This window comes from Cherax quadricarinatus, chromosome 1, assembly GCF_038502225.1.
Source record: "Cherax quadricarinatus isolate ZL_2023a chromosome 1, ASM3850222v1, whole genome shotgun sequence".
Classification (NCBI taxonomy): Eukaryota; Metazoa; Arthropoda; class Malacostraca; order Decapoda; family Parastacidae; genus Cherax; species Cherax quadricarinatus.
Window position 1 is genome coordinate 39,090,823 of NC_091292.1, and position 18,929 is coordinate 39,109,751.

Consider the following 18,929-nt stretch of genomic DNA (forward strand, 5'->3'; position numbering starts at 1 on the left):
TACTGATGGTGAACATAGACAGCCAGTGTAAGGAAACATGCCCGATGTTTCTACCCTCACCGGGAATCAAACCCGGACCCTCGCTTTTGTGAAGCAAGAGCTTTAGCCACCAGGCCACTGGGCACCTGAGGTTTGCTTTATATAGGCTTATCACAATTTCTTTGGCTCAAACCAGGACATATTTAAGGTTTTGAAAAAAAAAATATACATAGAAAAGATAGATTTTATTTCTTTGCAAAGGTTACAATGTAATTACATTGTGACCTTTGCCAAGAAATAAAATCTTTATCTAGGATTTTATTTCTTGCCAAAGGTCACAATGTAATTACATTGTAAACTTTGCAAAGAAATAAAATCCATCTTTTCTATGTATTTTTTTTTTCAAAACCTTAAAAATGTCCTGGTGTGAGCCAAAGAAATTATGATTAGCCTATGTAAAGCCTGTGGTTATGATGATCATTACAGTAAACTTGGGTTAATCTTGTGTAGCATCAACATGGGGCTCCCCGAGGTAGCATCAACATAATATAAAAATAATAAAAATAAAATCTTTATTTACTACGAGTACATATACAAAAAATACAGGCCTAGCTGACATCAATGACATACTACTATATAGATAATCCCTTGATATGCAGAGCATTTCTGGCAAATTAGATCAGTTTTGTCCCAGGATGCAACCCACGCCAGTCCACTAACACGCAGGTACACATTTTACTGATGGGTGAACACAGACAACCGGTGTAAGGAAACATCCAATGTTTCCACGCCTTCGCTGGGAATCGAACCCAGATCCTCACAGTGAGAAGCGAGAGCTTTTACCACCAGGCAACATGGGGCTCCCCGAAATAGCATCAACCTGGGGCTACCCGAGGAAGCATCAACATGGGGCTACCCAGGGTAGCATCAACATGGGGCTACCCGAGGTTGCATCAACATGGGGCTACCCGAGGTTGCATCAACATGGGGCTACCCTAGGTATCATCAACCTGGGGCTACCCGAGGTATCATCAACCTGGGGCTACCCGAGGTAGCATCAACATGGGGCTACCCGAGGTTGCATCAACCTGGGGCTACCCGAGGTTGCATCAACCTGGGGCTACCCGAGGTTGCATCAACCTGGGGCTACCCGAGGTTGCATCAACCTGGGGCTACCCGAGGTTGCATCAACCTGGGGCTACCCGAGGTTGCATCAACCTGGGGCTACCCGAGGTTGCATCAACCTGGGGCTACCCGAGGTTGCATCAACCTGGGGCTACCCGAGGTTGCATCAACCTGGGGCTACCCGAGGTTGCATCAACCTGGGGCTACCCGAGGTTGCATCAACCTGGGGCTACCCAAGGTTGCATCAACCTGGGGCTACCCGAGGTTGCATCAACCTGGGGCTACCCGAGGTAGCATCAACCTGGGGCTACCCGAGGTTGCATCAACCTGGGGCTACCCGAGGTTGCATCAACCTGGGGCTACCAGAGGTTGCATCAACATAGGGCTACCTGAAGTAGCATCAACATGGGGCTCCACACAGACTACGTATATTTTCTTTAATGCAAAAAAAATAAGGACTAAAATGTACTAGTGTCTCAATTCAAGACTACAGAATAAAAAAAAAAAGTATAAAATCAATCTTTGGAGAACCATTTATATTTTTCACTAGAATAAACATTCCTTAGTAACAGCTTATTTTTTATTAACTCATAAAACTTGCTGCAACTTGAATCAATGTTTATTTTGCAAGACATTACCAATTTTACAGTATATTCAGCCATTCAACCTCTTTCCTGTGGCCATACATTGTTCATCAGCTAGAATAAATTCTCAGCAGCAGCAGTGTGTGCTAGACACAAAACATGACCCATGACACAGCTAAGTTACCTACAGAAATGTAAAGTAAAAGGACACAAGTGCAACTAACGTGGCATTTTACAGTGGCAACGTTTCGCTCTCCAGCAGCTTTATCAAGATGTAACGGCTTGATAAAGCTCCTAAAGTTGCACCTGTGTCCAAGACTGTCCCAAGACTGTAGGCATACTATCAAAGATAAGGTACTACGTTCCACAATCAGCTCTCCTGGCACTGTACCATTCACTCATATACCATTATCTTACATATGGAATTTGTGCATGGGGATCAACAACATCCAATCACCTAAAACCCCTAATAACCCAGCAAAAGACAGCAGTAAGAATGTTAACAAATTCCCACTCCCGCCAGCATGCTCCACCAATTTTCAAAAGTCTGAATCTGCTTACCATTAAGAACATCCATACTTATTAATGTGCCTAATACATACACAGAACAATACACACAAACATAAACCCTCCACTCAAACTTTTCCTCACCAACCTAAACAGGACACATGACCACAACACAAGACACAGATCTTTTTTTGATATACCTTGTGTCCATATCACACTGTGTAAAAAACTCTATGCACATAAAGGGCCCCAAAATATGGAATTCATTACCAGAAGATATTAAAGTAACCCAGTCTGAAAATCAATTTAAGACTTCTCAAAAGCCACTTAATCACCCTAGACTAAATGCTAAATACTCAGTACACATTTACTCACCTATGTACTCCCACATCATAACTGAAACAGTCACATTGAACATTTTATCCATTGTTGACAGGAATATAATTGAATCATTGTTTTTCACAAAAGCATTTTAGAATATAAATACGTATATCTTTGTATTATACAAATTTTGATTCATTTATAACTAATATCCTACTGTACACTTATGAAATAATTACTTTCCTGCTGTACAACTATGATACACTTCTTAGTGCTAAGTAGACTGTAAGCCAATAATGTTAAGTTGGCCCATGATGCCTAGGCATAATAGAGGCTCTCTTTGTATTGCAACCCATTATTGTAAATACATAATCTCAATATACTGTTTGCAAAGACAAAAAATAAATAAATAAAAATAAAATAAAATAACATTGTCAGTAATTCTTCCAACATTAATACAACCTTGAGAAATATTCTCAATCCTTAAAATTAAAGAGCTAATTGCATTTTATCTTAACGATTTATATTATTTATTTTCCAAATGTGGCAGCAGTTTGAAGAAAATGTCTCGACCAGGTATATAAAAAAAAATAAAAGTACGTGTACAAGGTACACAGTCGGTGTCTGACTTTCCTGGGTTATCCTAAGTAATCCACACACATGCTCTTACGTATGATAATTTATGTAACTGTATTTATACATAGCTGTACCTGAGTAAACTTAGTAGCTAACATCAATGACATACTACTATACAGAAAGCCCCTTGTTATGCTGAGCATTTCCTGCAAATTAAGTCAATTTTCTCCCCAGGATGCAACCCACACCAGTTCACTAACACCCAGGTACCCATTTTACTGTTAGGTGAACATGGGCAGCAGGTGTCTGAGGGAAACTTGTCCTACTGTTTCCACCCATACCGGGGATTGAACCTAGGACCTCAGTGTGTAAGCTGAGTGAGCTAGTGATCGAGCTACAGGATGGAATATTGGTCACTTTGACATTTTTGGTTATGCTAATTGTTAATTTACATCATGTATGATAAATGTATTTATGTGTACATGCACCTAAATAAATTTAACAAACATTTATCACGGAACTTGAAGTGCAGACTTGTGCACTGCAGCAAATTTATTAAAATTAATGTTTTTCATATATTTTTTATATTCCTATTGTTGTGATGTTTGTGAGGAACAAAATCATAATAAGTCCATAAACACCCAGGTACCTACTTGGTAGGTACCTACTCGGTAGGTACCTACTTTCTAGGTGAACAGGACAACTAGTGAAAAGAAACGTGTCGAAATTTTTTCACCCTTGCTGGGAATCGAACCCGGACTCCAGCGTTTGAAACGAGAGCTTTGCCAACCAGGCCTCAGGGGCCTGAATGATGATGATGATCATCATCATCATTATTAAAGATATATATTTATTTCTTTGCAAAGGTTACAATGTGTGATTACAAGTTTGACTTGTTAAGTACAAAGAAAGTCACTATCATGCGGGGGCATGATAGTGACATGATTGATGACGATAATGACTCATGATAACTGATGATAATGATTGATGACGATAATGACTCATGATAACTGATGATAATGATTGATGACGATAATGACTCATGATAACTGATGATAATGATTGATGACGATAATGACTCATGATAACTGATGATAATGATTGATGACGATAATGACTCATGATAACTGATGATAATGATTGATGACGATAATGACTCATGATAACTGATGATAATGATTGATGACGATAATGATATTGATGAAAATCAATGGTGATAATGACTGACGATGCCAATAATAATAATGATTTATAATTGAAAACGATAATGATTTACGATAATTGATGATGATGAAGATGATGATGATGTTTAAAGTGAGTAAAGATAGTGTAGGAGGCACAATATATGGTGACACTTGACACAGACACAATATTATGAAGATAAACATTGTGGTAGACCACTACACTACTAACCTTAATTAACAGTAAACTACAAGTACCATAACACGATGTTTACTGTACTTACAACACTCTTGTTACCACCAGTAACAGTGGTGGTGGTGGTAGTAACAGTGGTGGTGGTAGTAACAGTGGTGGTAGTGGCAGCAGCGGTGTAGCAACAATGACAAAGTTGTGAGGACTGAGGCGGCGGCCACACCACTACTACCACCACACGTACTGTACACGTCTGCTACCACCACACCTACTGTACACGTCTGCTACCACCACACGTACTGTTTACCTGGAGTTTACCTGGAGAGAGTTTCGGGGGTCAACGCCCCCGCGGCCCGGTCTGTGACCAGGCCTCCTGGTGGATCAGCGCCTGATCAACCAGGCTGTTGCTGCTGGCTGCACGCAAACCAACGTACGAGCCACAGCCCGGCTGATCAGGAACTGACTTTAGGTGCTTGTACTGTACGTCTACTACCACCACACGTACTGTACACGTCAACTACCACTACTACCACCACACGTACTGTACACGTCTGCTACCACCACACGTACTGTACACGTCTGCTACCACCACACGTACTGTACGTCTGCTACCACCACACGTACTGTACACTTCAACTACCACTACTACCACCACACGTACTGTACACGTCTGCTACCACCACACGTACTGTACACGTCTGCTACCACCACACGTACTGTACACGTCTGCTACCACCACACGTACTGTACACGTCTGCTACCACCACACGTACTGTACGTCTGCTACCACTACTACTACCACACGTACTGTACACGTCTACTACCACTACTACCACCAGTCAAACAAACGGGCTTCCACATGGATAAATTGTCATTTTTGTGGAAATTGGTGTCACGCCCCTTGTGCAGATATTCAAGAACTAGCTACAAGCAGTATTAAAACAGAGAAGTGTTTTTGGGTATGCCCAAATGAGGAAAATCTGTGGACTAAAATCACAAGGGTATTAAAAGAGGACAACATCAAAGCTGCTTTCATAGAAAACCTGGAAGCTTTCTACAACAGATGGGAACATAAAAAGTCTGGGCTGAATGGTACTGCCCTTGATACTGGCCATGTAGTCACAAACTGTAAGGCTGGAGGTGATGTCCTGGTAGTCAGTAAATGTGGGGCTGATAGTGCTGTCCTGGGAGACAGTAATGGTGAAGCTGGAGGTGCTGTCCTGGGAGACAGAAATGGTGAAGCTGGAGATACTGTCCTGGGAGACAGTAATGGTGAAGTTGGAGATACTGTCCTGGGAGACAGTAATGGAGAAGCTGGAGATTTTGTCCAGGTAGTCGGGAATTATACGCAGGAAGGAATACATATAAATGACCTCATAGGGGACAGGAGCCATAGTAGGGAAACAAGTGTAGTCAAAGATAAGATAAAACCAATATTGCAAACTAGAAATACCGCAGGAAATAGCAAACAAGAGGACTCCAATAGCAATACTGAGGATAAATTACCAAAAACAACTGGTGGGAGCTCCATTGTTGGTGCTAGGGAGGATAGAAGTAAGACAGGGAAACATGCACCAACAGGGAATACAGTCACAGAAACCCAAGGCAAGCGGAAACCAAGCCTGTGCACATACTATGCACTTGGTATCTGCTGGCATGGGAAATCTGGAAAAACAGATGGGACATGCAACTATGACCACCCTAGAAAATGCCATGCCCATATGACAACAGGAAAATGCAAACTCCCTTCCTGTAAGCTTTTTCACCCTGAAATGTGTACCTCTTCAGTACAGGAAAGACTGTGCTATAACTTAAATTGCCAGGCATACCATCTAAAGGGGACAAAAAGATACAAAACATCCAGGCCATGGGAAAACCTGGGTAGCCACAGCCACTCAAGAGGGAGAGGTTTTTTAGTGCCAGGAAGGAAAAAAAAACTGGCAGGAAATGGCAGAAATCGTACACCAAATCCAGTCATTCCTGGAGTGGAACCACAGTCGATGGCCTCCACTCCAAACCAACAGATACAGATACTAATGCCAGAAAAAAAATCCCCCCCCAGTACCAACAATACCACCAGTCCGATAACATTCTTCTTTGCAAATATACAGGGTCTAAAGCCAGCAACAAACAACAAAATACCTTTCATCCGTGGACTGCTTGCAGAGGCAAAGGCAATGTTCGCGGCTTTCACTGAGACCCACATAAAGGATCACTTGGACAACGAAATATGGATCCCAGGTTACAACCTATACAGATGTGACAGAGTGAACAGGCAAAAGGGGGGGGGGGTTGGCCTGTACATTGCAGAGTCACTTGTTTGCACAGAACTGCTAAATGCCTCAAATGATGTAGTGGAAGTTTTAGCAGTAAAGGTCGAGAACCAAAACCTAGTCATTGTGGTAGTCTACAAGCCTCCGGATGCAACATCTCAGCAATTCCAGGAACAGCTGTTAAAAATTTACCACTGTCTGGAAAATCTTCCAGCTCCTGCACCCAACATCTTGCTCCTGGGGGATTTCAACTTAAGGCACCTAAAATGGAGGAATATAGCAAATAATATTGTTGCAGTAATAACACCAGGAGGCAGCTCTGATGAAAACTCACACTCACACGAGCTTTTAAATCTCTGCACAAAATTCAATTTAAACCAGCAAATAATAGAGCCTACTAGACTGGAGAATACACTAGACCTCATCTTCACTAACAATGATGATCTGATAAGAAATGTCACCATATCAAAAACAATATACTCAGATCACAACATAATTGAGGTTCAGACATGTATGCGTGGAGCCCCAGATCGACAAAATGAGACTAGTCACGAGGGAGCATTCACCAAATTCAACTTCAATAACAAAAGCATAAAGTGGGACCAAGTAAACCAAGTCCTAACCGATATAAGCTGGGAAGATACACTAAGCAACACAGACCCCAACTTATGCCTAGAACAGATTAACTCGGTGGCACTCGATGTATGCACAAGGCTTATTCCTCTAAGAAAAAGGAGGAGTAGATGTAAAATAGAAAGAGACAGGCGCTCCCTTTACAGGCGACGGAAAAGAATAACAGAGCGGCTAAAAGAGGTCAATATATCTGAAATGTGTAGGGAGACACTGGTCAGAGAAATAGCAAGCATCGAACTTAAGCTAAAAGAATCCTTTAGGAGTCAGGAATCGCGGGAAGAACTAAAAGCCATAAATGAAATCGAAAGAAACCCAAAGTATTTCTTCTCCTATGCCAAATCAAAATCGAGAACAACGTCCAGTATTGGGCCCCTACTTAAACAAGATGGGTCCTACACAGATGACAGCAAGGAAATGAGTGAGCTACTCAAGTCCCAATATGACTCAGTTTTTAGGAAGCCGCTAACCAGACTGAGAGTCGAAGATCAAAATGATTTTTTTATGAGAGAGCCACAAAATTTGATTAACACAAGCCTATCCGATGTTATCCTGACACCAAATGACTTCGAACAGGCGATAAATGACATGCCCATGCACTCTGCCCCAGGGCCAGACTCATGGAACTCTGTGTTCATCAAGAACTGCAAGAAGCCCCTAACACGAGCCTTTTCCATCCTATGGAGAGGGAGCATGGACACGGGGGTCGTCCCACAGTTACTAAAAACAACAGACATAGCCCCACTCCACAAAGGGGGCAGTAAAGCAACAGCAAAGAACTACAGACCAATAGCACTAACATCCCATATCATAAAAATCTTTGAAAGGGTCCTAAGAAGCAAGATCACCACCCATCTAGAAACCCATCAGTTACACAACCCAGGGCAACATGGGTTTAGAACAGGTCGCTCCTGTCTTTCTCAACTATTGGATCACTACGACAAGGTCCTAAATGCACTAGAAGACAAAAAGAATGCAGATGTAATATATACAGACTTTGCAAAAGCCTTCGACAAGTGTGACCATGGCGTAATAGCGCACAAAATGCGTGCTAAAGGAATAACAGGAAAAGTCGGTCGATGGATCTATAACTTCCTCACTAACAGAACACAGAGAGTAGTCGTCAACAGAGTAAAGTCAGAGGCAGCTACGGTGAAAAGCTCTGTTCCACAAGGCACAGTACTAGCTCCCATCTTGTTCCTCATCCTCATATCCGACATAGACAAGGATGTCAGCCACAGCACCGTGTCTTCCTTTGCAGATGACACCCGAATCTGCATGACAGTGTCTTCCATTGCAGACACTGCAAGGCTCCAGCCGGACATCAACCAAATCTTTCAGTGGGCTGCGGAAAACAATATGAAGTTCAACGATGAAAAATTTCAATTACTCAGATATGGAAAACATGAGGAAATTAAATCTTCATCAGAGTACAAAACAAATTCTGGCCACAAAATAGAGCGAAACACCAACATCAAAGACCTGGGAGTGATTATGTCAGAGGATCTCACCTTCAAGGACCATAACATTGTATCAATCGCATCTGCTAGAAAAATGACAGGATGGATAATGAGAACCTTCAAAACTAGGGAGGCCAAGCCCATGATGACACTCTTCAGGTCACTTGTTCTATCTAGGCTGGAATATTGCTGCACTCTAACAGCACCTTTCAAGGCAGGTGAAATTGCCGACCTAGAAAATGTACAGAGAACTTTCACGGCGCGCATAACGGAGATAAAACACCTCAATTACTGGGAGCGCTTGAGGTTTCTAAACCTGTATTCCCTGGAACGCAGGAGGGAGAGATACATGATTATATACACCTGGAAAATCCTAGAGGGACTAGTACCGAACTTGCACACGAAAATCACTCACTACGAAAGCAAAAGACTTGGCAGACGATGCACCATCCCCCCAATGAAAAGCAGGGGTGTCACTAGCACGTTAAGAGACCATACAATAAGTGTCAGGGGCCCAAGACTGTTCAACTGCCTCCCAGCACACATAAGGGGGATTACCAACAGACCCCTGGCAGTCTTCAGGCTGGCACTGGACAAGCACCTAAAGTCAGTTCCTGATCAGCCGGGCTGTGGCTCGTACGTTGGTTTGCGTGCAGCCAGCAGCAACAGCCTGGTTGATCAGGGGCTGATCCACCAGGAGGCCTGGTCACAGACCGGGCCGCGGGGGCGTTGACCCCCGAAACTCTCTCCAGGTAAACTCCAGGTAAACATGTACTGTACACGTCTACTACCACTACTACCACCACACGTACTGTACACGTCAACTACCACCACACGTACTGTACACGTCTGCTACCACTACTACCACCACACGTACTGTACACGTCAACTACCACCACACGTACTGTACACGTCTACTACCACCACACGTACTGTACACGTCTACTACCACCACACGTACTGTACACGTCTACTACCACCACACGTACTGTACACGTCTACTACCACCACACGTGCTGTACATCTACTACCACCACACGTACTGTACACGTCAAGTAAAATCACACGTACTGTACATGTCTACTACCACCACACGTACTGTACACGTCTACTACCACCACACGTACTGTACACGTCTACTACCACCACACGTACTGTACACGTCTACTACCACCACACGTACTGTACACGTGTACTACCACCACACGTACTGTACACGTCTACTACCACCACACGTACTGTACACGTCTACTACCACCACACGTACTGTACACGTCAACTACCACTACTACCACCACACATACTGTACACGTCTACTACCACCACACGTACTGTACACGTCAACAACCACTACTACCACCACACGTACTGTACACGTCTACTACCACCACACGTACTGTACACGTCTACTATCACCACACGTACTGTACACGTCTACTGCCACCACACGTACTGTACACGTCAACTACCACTACTGCCACCACACGTACTGTACACGTCAACTAAAACCACACGTACTGTACACGTCAACTACCACTACTACCACCACACGTACTGTACATGTCTACTACCACCACACGTACTGTACACGTCAACTACCACTACTACCACCACACGTACTGTACACGTCTACTACCACCACACATAATGTACACGTCTACTACCACCACACATACTGTACACGTCAACTACCACTACTACCACCACACGTACTGTACACGTCAACTAAAACCACACGTACTGTACACGTCAACTACCACTACTACCACCACATGTACTGTACACGTCAACTACCACTACTACCACCACACGTACTGCACACGTTAACTACCACTACTGCCACCACACGCACTGTACATGTTAACTACCACTACTGCCACCACACGTACTGTACACGTCAACTACCACTACTACCACCACACGTACTGCACACGTTAACTACCACTACTACCTGGAGTTTACCTGGAGTTTACCTGGAGAGAGTTTCGGGGGTCAACGCCCCCGCGGCCCGGTCTGTGACCAGGCCTCCTGGTGGATCAGCGCCTGATCAACCAGGCTGTTGCTGCTGGCTGCACGCAAACCAACGTACGAGCCACAGCCCGGCTGATCAGGAACTGTCTTTAGGTGCTTGTCCAGTGCCAGCTTGAAGACTGCCAGGGGTCTGTTGGTAATCCCCCTTATGTGTGCTGGGAGGCAGTTGAACAGTCTCGGGCCCCTGACACTTATTGTATGGTCTCTTAACGTGCTAGTGACACCCCTGCTTTTCATTGGGGGGATGGTGCATCGTCTGCCAAGTCTTTTGCTTTCGTAGTGAGTGATTTTCGTGTGCAAGTTTGGTACTAGTCCCTCTAGGATTTTCCAGGTGTATATAATCATGTATCTCTCCCTCCTGCGTTCCAGGGAATACAGGTTTAGAAACCTCAAGCGCTCCCAGTAATTGAGGTGTTTTATCTCCGTTATGCGCGCCGTGAAAGTTCTCTGTACATTTTCTAGGTCGGCAATTTCACCTGCCTTGAAAGGTGCTGTTAGAGTGCAGCAATATTCCAGCCTAGATAGAACAAGTGACCTGAAGAGTGTCATCATGGGCTTGGCCTCCCTAGTTTTGAAGGTTCTCATTATCCATCCTGTCATTTTTCTAGCAGATGCGATTGATACAATGTTATGGTCCTTGAAGGTGAGATCCTCCGACATAATCACTCCTAGGTCTTTGACGTTGGTGTTTCGCTCTATTTTGTGGCCAGAATTTGTTTTGTACTCTGATGAAGATTTAATTTCCTCATGTTTACCATATCTGAGTAATTGAAATTTCTCATCGTTGAACTTCATATTGTTTTCTGCAGCCCACTGAAAGATTTGGTTGATGTCCGCCTGGAGCCTTGCAGTGTCTGCAATGGAAGACACTGTCATGCAGATTCGGGTGTCATCTGCAAAGGAAGACACGGTGCTGTGGCTGACATCCTTGTCTATGTCGGATATGAGGATGAGGAACAAGATGGGAGCTAGTACTGTGCCTTGTGGGACAGAGCTTTTCACCGTAGCTGCCTCGGACTTTACTCTGTTGACGACTACTCTCTGTGTTCTGTTAGTGAGGAAATTATAGATCCATCGACCGACTTTTCCTGTTATTCCTTTAGCGCGCATTTTGTGCGCTATTACGCCATGGTCACACTTGTCGAAGGCTTTTGCAAAGTCTGTATATATTACATCTGCATTCTTTTTGTCTTCTAGTGCATTTAGGACCTTGTCGTAGTGATCCAGTAGTTGAGACAGACAGGAGCGACCTGTTCTAAACCCATGTTGCCCTGGGTTGTGTAACTGATGGGTTTCTAGATGGGTGGTGATCTTGCTTCTTAGGACCCTTTCAAAGATTTTTATGATATGGGATGTTAGTGCTATTGGTCTGTAGTTCTTTGCTGTTGCTTTACTGCCCCCTTTGTGGAGTGGGGCTATGTCTGTTGTTTTTAGTAACTGAGGGACGACCCCCGTGTCCATGCTCCCTCTCCATAGGATGGAAAAGGCTCGTGATAGGGGCTTCTTGCAGTTCTTGATGAACACAGAGTTCCATGAGTCTGGCCCTGGGGCAGAGTGCATGGGCATGTACCACCACTACCACCACACGTACTGTACACGTCAACTACCACTACTACCACCACACGTACTGTACATGTCAACTATTACTACTACCACCACACGTACTGCACACGTTAACTACAACTACTGCCACCACACGTACTGTACACGTCAACTACCACTACTACCACCACACGTACTGCACACGTTAACTACCACCACTGCCACCACACGTACTGCACACGTCAACTACCACTACTACCACCACACGTACTGTACACGTCAACTACCACTACTACCACCACACATACTGCACACGTTAACTACCACTACTGCCACCACACAACTGTACACGTCAACTACCACTACTACCACCACACGTACTGCACACGTTAACTACCACTACTACCACCACACGTACTGCACACGTCAACTACCACCACATGTAAAGTACACGTTAACTACCACTACTACCACCACACGTACTGTACACGTTAACTACCACTACCACCACACGTACTGTACACGTCAACTACCACTACTACCACCACACGTACTGTACACGTCAACTACCACTACTACCACCACACATACTGTACACGTCAACTACCACTACTACCACCACGTACTGTACACGTTAACTACCACTACTACCACCACACGTACTGTACACGTCAACTACCACTACCACCACCACACGTACTGAACACGTCAACTACCACTACTACCACCACACGTACTGTACACGTTACTGAATTCACAAACACAATGAGTAACTGTATGTTGCTACCAACAGTAACAAAACCTACAAGAGTTACAGAGACTAGTGTTTCCCTACTTGACCACATCTGGACCAACACCATATCCCCTTTAAAATCAGGCATAATTACAGATAATACCACAGACCACTACCCTACTTTCCTCATAACAACTCTTGGTAAATTACCCCAAGACACTACTAAAGTCACCTTCAGACTTCACAATGAGGCAGCCATTAATAACTTCACAACAGCATTAGCAAACATTGATTGGCACACTGAGCTAGAAATCAATACAGATATTGACGAATGTATTAATAATTTTCTAAAAAAGACTCAATACCTCTATAACAAGCACTGCCCTAAAAAAACTAAGCAGATGACAGCTAAGAGACTGAACAGTCCCTGGCTAACACCCAGCATTCTCAAATCCATAAATACAAAACACCAATATGAAAAACAGTACAGAATGGGTCACATAACCAGAGACCAAACAAAACGTTACTCGTCAATCCTAACCAGCCTGATAAGAAGGGCAAAAAAATTGTATTATGAGAACAGATTATCCAACTTACGAGGTGATATAAAAAAGACCTGGAAAACCCTATCAGAAATTCTGGGAACAAAAAAGATATCACGAAATAGCGAAATAAAATTAGCAAAATCAGATGAACCCCAACTCCCACCAACAGAAACAGCAAACAGACTCAATGATTTCTTCTCCACTATAGGACAAAACCTTGCCAATAAAATCCCAAGCTCAGATACCCCACCAAATGACTACCTCACCGGCAACTACCCGAACACACTGTTCCTAGCTCCGACTAACCCATACGAAGTCTCCCTTATTATCAACGCACTAAAAAACAAGGCAGGAGATTTAAATACCTTACCACCCTTTATATACAAAAAAGTGTCACAAGTGCTATCACCAATCATTGCAACACTCTTTAACAAATCCATTGAATCCTCCACCTTCCCTACAGTACTCAAAATAGCAAGGGTCACCCCGATCCACAAAGGAGGAGACCAAACAGAGTTGAATAACTATAGGCCAATATCCAACTTACACCCTCTCTCAAAAATCTTCGAAAAATTAATTCATAAACGAATCTACTCATACCTTATCTCCCAAAACATACTCAACCCCTGCCAATTTGGATTCAGGCCTAATAAAAATACTAATGATGCTATTATACACATGCTAGAACATATATACACTGCAATAGAGAAAAAAGAAGTCCCACTGGGGATCTTCATTGACTTACGTAAAGCTTTTGATACAGTTGACCATGACTTGCTCCACGTAAAATTATCACACTATGGTATAAGAGGGCACTCCCTCAACTACCTCAAGTCATACCTCAGCAACAGAAGCCAATATGTGTACGCAAATGGGGCAAACTCTTCTGCACAACCAATTACAGTTGGTGTCCCACAGGGAAGTGTCCTTGGCCCTCTTCTCTTTCTCCTATACATAAATGACCTACCAAATGCTTCTCAATTACTCAAACCCACACTATTTGCTGATGACACAACATACGTCTTCTCCCACCCGAGCCCAGTCACGCTAGCCAATACTGTAAATACCGAATTACAGAAAATATCTACCTGGATGAGTACTAACAAACTTACACTAAACATTGACAAAACCTACTTCATTCAGTTTGGTAACAGAGCTACAGATGTCCCTCTTAACATAATGATAAACGGATCACCTATCACAAAGCTAACAGAGGGAAAATTCTTAGGAATCCACCTTGATAATAGACTCAAATTTCATACACATATACAACAAATTTCTAAGAAAATTTCCAAGACTGTAGGCATACTATCGAAGATACGGTACTATGCTCCACAGTCAGCCCTCCTGGCCCTATATCACTCTCTTATTTACCCCTATCTCACCTATGGAATTTGTGCATGGGGCTCAACAACAAGTAACCATCTCAGACCACTAATTACCCAACAAAAGGCTGCAGTTAGAATGATAACAAATTCTCACTACAGGCAGCACACTCCACCAATATTCAATACACTCAACCTACTCACCATACAAAACATCCATACTTATTACTGCACCTATTACATACATAGAACACTCAACTCTGATATTAACCCTCCCCTCAAACATCTCCTTGCCAACCTCAACAGAACACATGACCATAACACAAGGCACAGATCACTCTTTGATATTCCTCGTGTCCATCTCACGCTATGCAAAAACTCAATGCACATAAAAGGCCCTAAAATCTGGAATTCATTACCTGTTAATATAAAAGAAACACTACCTGTTTATAAATTCAAGTCTCTTCTCAAAGATCACTTACTCACCCAAAACCAAATAAATACTGAATAACTGAACCTTATAAATTGTATATCTTAAATGTTTCTCACAATTATATCACATAAATGTTAAACCTAAAACCCAATCTAACTTTATTATTTTTTAAATTCACTACCTAACAGAATACTCCATTCTACTGAATTTACAACAATGCATGCAACCATATGACCTGTCTTTGTAATACTCACTTGTGCTTTATAGTAATCAGTTTACATTAATGTTTTTCACTGATTTCATCATTGCTTAGTTAATCTTAAGTTAATTTTAAGCCAGCCCGTAATGCTATGCATAGTATAAGTGGCTTTGGCATGCTGCTCTTATCTGTATTTTTTTTTTTTTTTGTACCTCTGTAAGTGTGCTCAAATTATAAATAAATAATAAGGGGGGCGTAGGGCAAAATTCCTAACTCGTTTATTTACCGTCCGATTTTGTTCAGTTTTGGTACACAAGACAAAGTGTTCTCACTCTTTCTTGAAAATATTTATCAAAAATATACCTCAAACAACAACTGAGAAAAGACTGATTTACTGAAATTGCCCTTGGGGCAATACTTCATTCTTATATGGGACTACGTAAGGTGGTTTTGACACTTGGTGCCGAGAGTACAATGCTAATACTTATTTTGACCGATTGTTCCCTCTAAAATACCTTACCGTTATTTCACAAAAAAATAAAGTTTGTTAGTTCTGGAATATTGCAAAAAAAATCTGCCCTTTACTCCCACATAACTCCCAAAGTATTTGGAATATTTTCAAAAACTCAACGGTCAAAATAAGAGAAATCATTATTCTACAATGTCTGTGAATATTATTCCATTTAATTAAGTAATAAAGGAATTATTTGTTGCCCTAGGTGAATAAGTTACTTCCGAGATATCGGCCGGGAATGCCGGCCGGCCCCCCGTCTCAAAAAAAAAAAAAAAATTTCGCGAAAATCGCGTTTGTTTGGGTGTATTTCTTAGTAAACTGATGTTCTAGTGCAGTTATCCTCTTCAAAACACCGTTTTCTCTTACTCAGAGACTAAAGAATGGGACATGACTCAATATTTATCGAAATATTCCCGATAATCTTTCGTCATATTATGGCCTATTTTATTCAGCCTAGAGTATATAACATGTTTGTATGTTATTTAGAGTGTTTATTATATCATATTACATCAATTCTGATAGACAAATAAGCCGTAAAGTTGATATATAAGCTGATATAAGCGTAATAATGGGTGATTCCTAGCTGGCACCTCGAGCGCTGGAACACTGCCGAGCGTTCCCATCTGGTTCCCGGCAGTCACTAAGTCTCGGGATAAGTCCCGCCTACTGTGGCATGCTTGTGTCAGAAGCCAGACACAGGTATGGTAGGATTGTGGACAGTGGAGTCAGAGTGCACATGCTGTGGATTCCATCTCACATTGGTCTTCAGATGCATGATAGAACTGATAAATTGGCTAAGCTGTATGCTTTCAAAGAGGGAGTAGATTACAATCTTGGCTTGTCAGGTAGTAGTTTGAGAACAATAATACGAAAAGAACTTCAGCTGAATTTTATGGACTTAAGGCTCAGGGAGATTGACACCAGTGAGTCCATCTATCATCATTCTATCATGCAGGAGGAGCCACATGTCTATGGTGCATCCAACAAAATAAGCAGACTCTTGGATGTCACTACCGCCCGGCTCCGGCTGGGTTACAAGTATCTTTGGCAGGTTAAATCACCACCACCAGATGTAGACCAAACGAAATGTAAACTTTGCCAGATGGATTATTGTCACACCCTGCGTCATTATGTACTGGAGTGCGATAAAATTAATGAATTTAGAAACAACTCACTCAGAAGTGTTCAAGAAATGGCTAAGTATTTTATCCACAGTGGTATATTACAGACCATTCTGGAGAAATACCCTGACTTTGCTAGCTGTAAATAAAGCATTACCACATGTGTGCATGTGTGTGTGTGTGTGTGTGTGTGTGTGTGTGTGTGTGTGTGTGTGTGTGTGTGTGTGTGTGTGTGTGTGTGAGTATGAGTGTGTGTGTGTATGAGTGTGAGTGTGTGTATGAGTGTGTGTGAGTATGAGTGTGTGTGCGTGTGTGTATGAGTTTGTGTGTGTGTGTGTGTGTGTGTGTTTATGTGTGTGTGTGTATGAATTTGTATGTGTGTGTGTGTGTGTGTGTGTGTGTGTGAGAGAGAGAGAGACTCAGCAATCAACATTTGCACCAATAACTCACTACAGTTGTGACCGGGTGTGGAAGTGTGAATTGCTCATTACTCTAAAATTTGTTCATGATTGCAGCCATGTATAAACGTAAGTAACCATTCTTACAGTATTCATTACCTTTGTAACTTGTGAGTTCATTACCTTTGTAACTTGTGAGTTCATTACCTTGTACCTAGTTCAGCCATCAAAACTTTGGAGCCCGGTCCCTGGACCCATTGTGTACCTCTGTAATCTGTAAATACCTTTGTAACTTGTAATGATTGTGACTAGACCTACCTGGAGTTCATTACCTTTGTAAATTGTGAGTTCATTACCTTTGTAAATTGTGAGTTCATTGCCTCTGTGGCTTGCTCAGCTATCAAAACTTTGAGGCCCAGTCCCTGGACCCATTATGTACCTCTGTAATCTTTTGACTACCGCCCACAGGATGGGTATGGGGTGCATAATAAACATATTAAACTAACCTGCTAGTGTACTCGCATATAATCTAGTGATACCAGTGAATAGCAGAATACAGTGTTGTAGTAGCAACTAACCAGTATTATAATGGTACTTAGTGGAGTGGAGTGACTTTCATTAGTTTCTTTTTCTTGAAATACGAGTCGTTACTGTGAATTTCATATAACCTGTAGTTACCAACTGTCGCAATATACACAACGAGAAGCAATTATTACTACAGAAAAAGCGTCCTTCCTCCAAAATTTGCACCAGTCAACTATAGTGATAATATAGCATTTATTGTGGTGGAGACGGAAAAAAAAAAAATAGAAAAGCCAGATACAGCGATTGATAAACAAGGGTGGAGGTCGACCGTTCCTCATTGTAGGAGCTGCCAGATATCACTGGCTCTTCAACACGCAAGTTATACTTTTGTATCAGTCAAATCACATATTACTCGGGTAGATAATTTCCAGTAGATCCTTCATGTGTTAGCTCAAATCACCGACCAGTATGTTTTAAATAAGTGACCCACTGATCAGAGCAGATCGACTGGTCCGAACCCTTGACTGGTCCGAACCCTTGACTGGTCCGAACCCTTGACTGGTCCGAACCCGGGACTGGTTTCAAACAGTTTCGTTGGACAATAAAGCAGACTGTAAACGGATGGGGTTGTAGGTGCCCTTATAAACACAAACATTAAAAATCAGGAACGTGACGGTAAGCTGTCCTATATACAAAAAGAGTTAGAAACAGAAATACAAATAGCTAGAGCTTCA

General features: G+C 42.4%; 1 protein-coding gene across 1 annotated transcript in view; it reads right to left on the reverse strand.

The window, feature by feature from the left end:
- Nucleotides 1-4,726, reverse strand: part of LOC128685235 (NFX1-type zinc finger-containing protein 1-like) — a 356,060-nt gene extending 351,334 nt beyond the window's left edge. The window contains exon 1 of the mRNA XM_070080420.1: nt 4,558-4,726. The gene's annotated coding sequence lies outside the window, so the exon portion shown is untranslated. The remainder of the gene's footprint in view (nt 1-4,557) is intronic.
- Between the last annotated feature and the right edge of the window lie 14,203 nt (nt 4,727-18,929).